The sequence below is a fragment of the Agelaius phoeniceus genome, chromosome 1, assembly GCF_051311805.1.
Source record: "Agelaius phoeniceus isolate bAgePho1 chromosome 1, bAgePho1.hap1, whole genome shotgun sequence".
Lineage (NCBI taxonomy): Eukaryota > Metazoa > Chordata > Aves > Passeriformes > Icteridae > Agelaius > Agelaius phoeniceus.
This window is the reverse complement of record NC_135265.1, coordinates 6,358,983-6,366,895: the sequence shown is the minus strand read 5'-3', so window position 1 is coordinate 6,366,895 and position 7,913 is coordinate 6,358,983.

Below are 7,913 nucleotides of genomic sequence, written 5' to 3'. Positions count from 1 at the left end.
CTTAGGATCTAAAATTCACCCTCTAAATGAAATTACCCAGACACGATTTACTGTTTTTGATAGACATTACAGTGCTGAAACGACAATGTGCAAACATATCCTGTCTAGTGGTTGTGTTGTGGACAAATCCCAAACCATGAGCTTCTGCAAGGAAAAGGGCTGCAGGGAAAATTTCCATACATGCTGGCAATGCAACAGGCATGCTAATTAACTGGGCTGTTTGCTGCTCTGGATCTCAAAGGACCCGGGTCTGCCCAGGGATTTCTTAATTCTTTCCCTCATTTCCCCCTTGTTTAGTTGTTTTGCTTTTTTCTTCTGGCCTTCACCTGTTTGCTCTTGTGGGAACAGCTATTAAAGGCTCTGAGGAGGCTGTCAGTGAGTAATTGCTAGCACCCAGTAATTAGTTGAACTAATCAGAAGTGGTTAATTGTGATGGGATAATAAATGTAGTAGCCCACCACTGTGGTTTGCAGAAGGGAGGTGAAGATGTTTGGGTGAATTTTAGCACTTATTAGTAGGTAATGAATGGGGCCTGGGGAAGGGCTGTGGGTCCTCATTCAGTAAATCTGTTGACTCTTGAGATCCTGATGTTGAGGCACCTCCAGTCCCTGAGCTGAGGTGAAGGTGCCTGGCTTCCAGGTTTCTTTACCCCACTGTGGTTTGTCATTCCTTACACCAGCTCTGAGTTATAAGCTGCATGGCTTCCAGGTTTCTTTACCCCACTGAGGTTTGTCACTCCTTACACCAGCTCTGAGTTCCAGTCCAGAGGTTGCAGTGCACACTGGGTCAGGAAACTCCTACTGTCTTTCCTTGCCCCTTGTTTATAGAGATGGCTCTGATCTGGAACAAGGTCTGAAATCACCACCCTGGACATTGATGAGGATCTCTACACCCTGAGTCCTCTGCTTGGAGAACTCTAAGCCCTGAGAACTTGCATTGCTCCCTTTTGACTTGGCTTGCTCTGATAAAGGGCCCGTTTTGTGATCCCTGACTTGTGGCACAGCAGGCTTTGGCACATCCTGAGACACCAGTCTCTTGTTTCAAAGCTCCTACATCAGGCAGTGAGTGACTTTTTATACCTAGGAAGCAAGTGCAGACACTCCACAGAGGATGGCTGGGGTGGGGAGAGCCCTTCAGCAGAGAGTGGTGTGCTACATCCTTTCTCCTCACTGAAATTTTAGACAGCACCCCTGTCTCCCTGCTACTCCATGCCTATGTTTCTGAAGCAGCATGGTCTGTTCTGTGCTTGGACAATTTCCCTGACTCTGTGTTCTCCTTGGTTATGCATCTCATCTAGAAGTAACATTTGTATTTTGTTCTCTTACTGCTGACCAAAATTCTAGACCAGGGGCCACTTGTGTTTGCTTTGATCATCTGTTGCCACAAAGCTTTGTTTTTTTCTTTTATAAACAGGGGCTGCAAAGAAGTGCTGGATTTAAAGCAATAATGGGGAAACAAACCACCTTTTTTACCACTTTCTCTCCTGAGGACAGACCTTATTTAAATGGGGGCTCCTGTTGCTGTCCTATGCAGAGTTTGTGTAGAAACCTCTGACAGGATTGTCAAAAGTAGGTCATGGAAGCTGAAAGTTCATGTTGGAAGGGCAGAATTTCTGGCCAGAGAGAAATATCCTCATCTGGAGTACCTGAAGATGGGATGAGTTTGGTGGTCATCCCAGAGACAAGAAACTGAATCTCACACCAATACCATGGCTTGAAACTGCTGCATCCTGCACTTCTTGCCTTGCTCACAGTTTATTGCTTATTGCACATGTGTTGTTTTTCTCCTCTTGCACCTTTCCCACTTCATATGGATAGTGGAAGGACCATTGAGCAGGAGGAAGGTAGGAAAGAGATTTTCTTATTTTTGTCCCCCCTTCCATCTCCCCTTTGAATGTCACAAGACTGGAAGGTTTCTTCTTTGCAGAACCAGATTTAAAACACCTTGTAGTGATCATTGTTTCCTATGACACTGAGAGCTTCTGGGAGGTCTCTATCCTGCCCCAGGGGAGGTGAGGGATGTGACTGCATCTGTGAATCCCAGTGCCTGTTTCCCACAAAGAAACATTCCTTTATTTTGACATTATTTTGTTGGGGTTTTTTTTTTCCTGGTCACATTATTAGTTTTTCTATTTTAAAGACCACTGAAACATTGCCTCTAAGATTAACTTGCCACTCCTCTCCTGTGATGTGTTGGAGACCCTTTGGGGCAGCTTATCTTCAAAGAAAGTCAGTTTTTCCTGTTTTACTTGAGGACTTTCATCACTCCTTCTTCAACCTGGGAAAAAAAACCCCAAGCCCTAAACAAGCCCATGTGCAGGAGCCCAGGCAAACTGGATTATACTGAAAGGACAAGACACAAACTGTACCTTGCACTGCCAAGCCAACAAAGCTCAAATCTATTCCAATTTTAATTCCTTTTAAACACCTAGACAACATGTACAGCTTAGAGAAAATCTAGTATTCCTTGTCTATACATGGTGTTTGCTGTTTGCCTTTCTCTTGATGTGTCCTCTTCTCTGCCTGTCCTTGGCAAGAGGGAAACTGTCACTTCTTGAGCATTAGAGAAAAGCTTCTCACACTGTAGACTTATAAATAATAATAGAAACCTATAAGTGTTCATACAGTAAATGCACATTAAGCACCATCCTATCTGGAAGAAGTATTCATATTTTATGAGACACTCTGCACAGCCACCTAGGCACACATAATACAGAGGAGTTTTGAGCAGGTGATCAGATAGCAATCTAGGCCATAAACTGTGTTTTTTCTTCAGGAGTGGGGACCTGTTTGTTTTCCCAGAATTACTCCTGCTTCCTGACATCAAGTGTAGCACAAGGCTCAGAGGGTACATGCATGAGTGTGGAGTCATCTTCAGTTCTCACTAAATCTCAACATAGACAGTTTTGCCACAAATGTAACATTAGAAACAATCAACACATGTTAAAGATGTGTTGTACTAATGACCTATTTCATATTCAAGTTCAGTTCCGAATTCCCTTCTCAGCCACTAATCTGCATAACATTTTATTCACGCTCATTAGCCATCAGGAGATTCTAACTCAGCAAAAGTGGATATTAATCAATTTCCCCTTTGATAATGAATGGATACGACACCAAAAACCATTGTAAGCTTCCCTGTACCTGCTGCAGTACCTGGAAAGAGTGTGTTGTGCAGCCCAGTCACTTCATATCTGACAAGGATGCCTTGGGGGAATTCTTGTGTTTGATTTCAGTGGAATAAATGAGCCCTGCAGAGAGGCAGTAAAAAATATGAGACCATGAGTGCATGCTAATGAACCTGCCTAACTGTGAAGGTATCCAAAACCTCCCCAAAATTCTGCCTGAAGCCCAGGAGCCTCTTACAGTTAGCAGCTGAAGCCTTCAAATCTGCAGGAGTGCTACCAAGAGGGAAAGAGAAACAGAGTAAGAACCAGCATGACCAGTAATCAAAAACTGGTTCTAAATCTGACTGATGCTTGCATCCTGCCCCTGACCTAGTCCATGTCAAACTGCACCACCAAAACCAGTAGCCACCACCTATCACCTAAATGGAAAGCAAATGACAGCCCAGCATAGCCCAACATGCATGTCTGGAGAAGACCAGAACATTTTCATGACCAAAAGCTGTTGAGTAGACTGGGTTTGTTTTTTTTTTTTTTTTTTTTTTTGTCCTTATTTTTAACTCTGTTGGAAAACTTTTGCTTGGGAAACATGGAGTTTGTTTTCACCTCTAAAGGGAGATGTCTCGATGTCAATGAAGTCTGTAATGGTGATGGCACAGAGAAACCCAGCAAAAATAAGTGTGGCCCATTGTTAAGGGCAGGAGACTTCAACATGAAGATGAATTTGGAATGACCTGTTTCTACAGAGTCCAACTAGACCTGGAGAAACTTTGAGTTCTGGTGTTTATTTTTGAATGTGTCATGCTAAGCACGATGAACCTTGTTTACCTTCAGCTGTCAGACCTAGGACAGGGTGGATTTGTCTCTGCATGGGGGAAAAAGGTGCTGGGGAAGGTCTTTCTCACCCCCCTCTGCTCTGGATCTGGAGGGACTCTGTGTCTTACAGCTCAGAGTTGTGATTTTAAGTAATTCCAGGACAAAGCCAAGGCTCAGTTAATAATGTAAGACAATTCTGGGAGTGGGGGTAGGGGGCAGCCTGCTGTTCCTTGTATTGATCAGGAATTAATGTCTAACCTTTGAAAATGCAGTGGAGAATCTCAGCATGATTGTGAAACCCTACTTTGTGCTGTGATCAGTTACCTCTGGGGACCCACGGGGCTCAGCCTGCTGATTACAGATGCATTAGGAAAAACCTGAATTTTCAATTTTTCACATGAATCTTATAAAGTGAAACGGACTCCTGCTGGGATTTATGGAAACTGGTTTACTCTCCACTGCACTCAGTACATCTACTTAGCTAAGCTGGGAGAGTGCTTCAACCAGAGAGGCACTGCAAGAATTATTCCACCCTCAGCAAGTTAATTGCTGCATCGTCAAGTAGCATGGTTATCCATCCTATTCCTTCTGCTTTCTCTCTCTTTTTTTTCTCCCCTCTTCCTCTCCAAGAGCTGATGTGTGATGTCTTTTATTTTTTTCCTCCTCCTTGCCATCTGTTTCATGTTTGTAACTTGCAGAGGGTGGGTGTGTGGTAGTGGAGCTTGTGATGAAGTTTGCTGGTGGAGGCATTTCTTTCACTCTGTTAATTAGATTTGTGTTTTCGTTACTCCCAGTTCTAAGGGCCATGCAAATAGGACTAAATTATGCATTAGTGATATGCCCCAGTGTTTAAAACATTCTTATTGTTGGGGGACACCAGCTCCATCCTCTATTCCTCCCTTTCATGGAATTCAATTATATTTAAACTATTAACATGGAAAGTCTAAAAATTCTATTAAAATGTCAGTTTAATAAATCTTCCTAGGTTTAATCTTTCATTTCTGGACCAGGGGAAGGGGAGGATGAATTATGACAGTTTTAAGCTTTCCCTGAGCAGCCCCTGTGTGTTAAATTGTCTGTAACTGTCAGAGTGTTTCTGAACTTATCTATATTGGTAAAACAATCTGAGGCAATAGCAGAGTGCCCAGGGTATTCACTACAATCAAGCACTTCATGTCCAGGTCTAAAACATGCCACAATTGGAGGAATTTGGACCCAGTTCTTTCTTTCCAGCCATTAGAGAGAAGCAAAGGGAATGGGATGCTTTATGCTTGCTCTCCACTCCCTGCTCCAGGCTCTCAAAGATGGGTTTAGCTGGCTTTGGACACGTGATTTGGACCCAGCACTATTTACAACTGATTAGATTGTTGTTTTTAATTCCTCTCTTCTTCCATGTGCCACTTCAGAAATACCAAGGGACTGTCAATCATTCTGGTTGGTATCCCATGGTGCTTGAGTACCATGTGAGCATCTCCTGTGAGCAAAGATTTCTCCTCTCCCTCTTTTTCTGCTTTTAATAAATGCTGAAATCGTGTCTCTCCTGTTTGTTTCAGCTAACTCCTGATTTGAAGCTGTTCCAGTGTCTAACACACAGGGAGGTTTTTATTATTTCCTCTTGGCATTCCTGTGCTTGAAAATCAGGACTCACATAGGACCATATAAAGAGATTGCAACGGTTTAGCCCAAATAAAGAAAATCCAGCTCTTATTCCTGCACTCTCATGGCTGTAACACAGAGGATGCAGGTGTAGGGATGGTTCTGAGACCTGGTACATGAACAGAGCTTCTAGGAATGCTTTGTGACAGGGCTTCTCTATCAGGTGAAGACTCAAGAGCTAAACATCCCTTGGTGGGGGGTCTTGTGAACATTGTCTAGGAGGGAAAAGAAGATCCAGGGGTGGGTGATATTTTTTATGAGGCAATAAGTAGTCCTGCTCTGCCTGTCCCATAAAAATGTGGATTGCTAGTCTGTAGATGGTGATGGTTGCAGAGAGCTGTGAGTGTCAGGTCTGACCAGGCTTGAAGGGGCTCAGCTGGGGTTCCTCTGGAAAGCAATGGATCATGATTTGTGCTGGCTCTGCAGGCCTTGCTCATGTGTTGGGGTGCAGATCCAGCACTGGGAGAAAATCCAATTACTGTGGGCTCTTCAGAGGATGGATGATGAGGAGAAAAAAATCCAGCTGCCCCTCCATGGTGCAGTCTGATGCCAGAGTCAATGCACATGAGGATCTATATTGAAATGGAAGAGACTTTCATTAGTTTCTTGGCTTTGCTGGGGTTCCCTGTGTGCTCTCAGCAAAATGCCTGCACAGCAGGAAAATGTGGTTGGCATGGGCATATGGCTTATGGCACTTCTGCCATATCAGCAATGAAGGATCTCTGACAGAAGACAGCTCCATGTGGAAAATGCTGCTGTGGCTGTTAGTGGCACAGCACAGAATGAAGAATAATTCCCCCCAAATGTCCAGCTGACCAGTGACCCTGTGGTGACCTGGCAAGCATGGCATTGCTTCTACAAAATGGAAATGGGAACAGTCTGGCACAGCACACCAAAAAAATCAAAACTCTTGCCTCCTTCTTGCTCATATTCTCAATTTCTCCCAATACTTAAGCTCAGGAGGGCTGAATTGTCCTATTCCAGCCCTGGATATGGGGAAAGTAAGCGACCAGCAAAAAGGATCAAAATGTTCTTGGTGGATTCTAGGAAGAAAGAGGTGATAAATGGTACTGGTTGAATGCCTTGGTCAGCTGGGCTGTGGTGTGTAGCTAATGCCAGGCTGCAGGGAGAGTGTTGGGGCACAGAGCTTTGTTTGGGTGAATAAACCATGCATGTTCATGGAATATTAATTAATAATAAATGAACATGCATGAATTATTCATGCTCATAAAAGCAAATTTGCCCTGAAGGCATAACACAAGATAGGTTTTAAGAAGGTTTGTTTTTGCTGTTTTTTTTTTTTTTAGCTAAGGGATGGATTTGTATAGGGCATAACTGATTGGTGGTAATTTGAATCCAAATGCAGTGTGACTGCCACAGCCAAGCCAGTGTATCTCAGCACACTGAACAGGCACTCCTGCTTCCTCTAATGCTATTTCAGTCATTCATTTGTCTTCCAAGATGCATATAGGGACCTACTTGCTCTGAGTCCCATTTGACTCTGGCAGGTCAGAAAGGGTCCCCTGGGTTAACACCGTTGCTGTTGGAACAGGGATAGATTTGTCCCTGCACGTTTGTTCTGCTGACAGATTTGTTCCAGCAGCGTGCAGCACAGATGTCTCATACATGATGCAGGATTCAGGTGAGATTTGAAGCAGTGAGCTGATGCAGGAAATGCTGCCTCTCTATTTAAACTCCAGGTTATGCTAAACAGGCCAGCAGCAGAACATTTGCTGCACCAGGGTCTGTCCTTCTGGACAGCACAATAAACCCCATTAAGAAGGATTTAAATAAAAAAATGCCTGTGTGTCTTAGTGATGTGCCACCCTGCCATAAGAGGCTGTCCCTAACTTAGAAAAGAAAATTGTCCCTAACTTAGGTGGCATCTTGACTCACCTTGGGCTTCACTTTTCCAAGGCAAAAAGGATGGCTGTAAGCACTACATGTAGGCCAGGTATCACTGTGGGACTGTCACCTTGTTCACTGTGCTCTGTAAAGGCTGACCTTGCAGGGGCCAGGGGCAGAATGTGTTGTAGCCAGGCAAAGAAATATGCAAACGTGTGCAGTCTCTTTCTAAGTGCCCTGCTCTGTCACTGCCCTACAAAGTGAAATGCAAAGTTTTTCTCCCTGTCTGAGGCCATTAGAGATTCTCAGGCTGCCATCCTGTTAGATCCTAACACAGTTAGAAACATAGCCCCCACCTATCTACATCCCTGCCCAAGTTTCATGTCAAGATATTCTGGCATCTCCTGATCAGGTGTGGGAAAACTGGGTAAGCAGGATGGTGCTGCACTTGTCCAAAAGCTGCCCATTGATG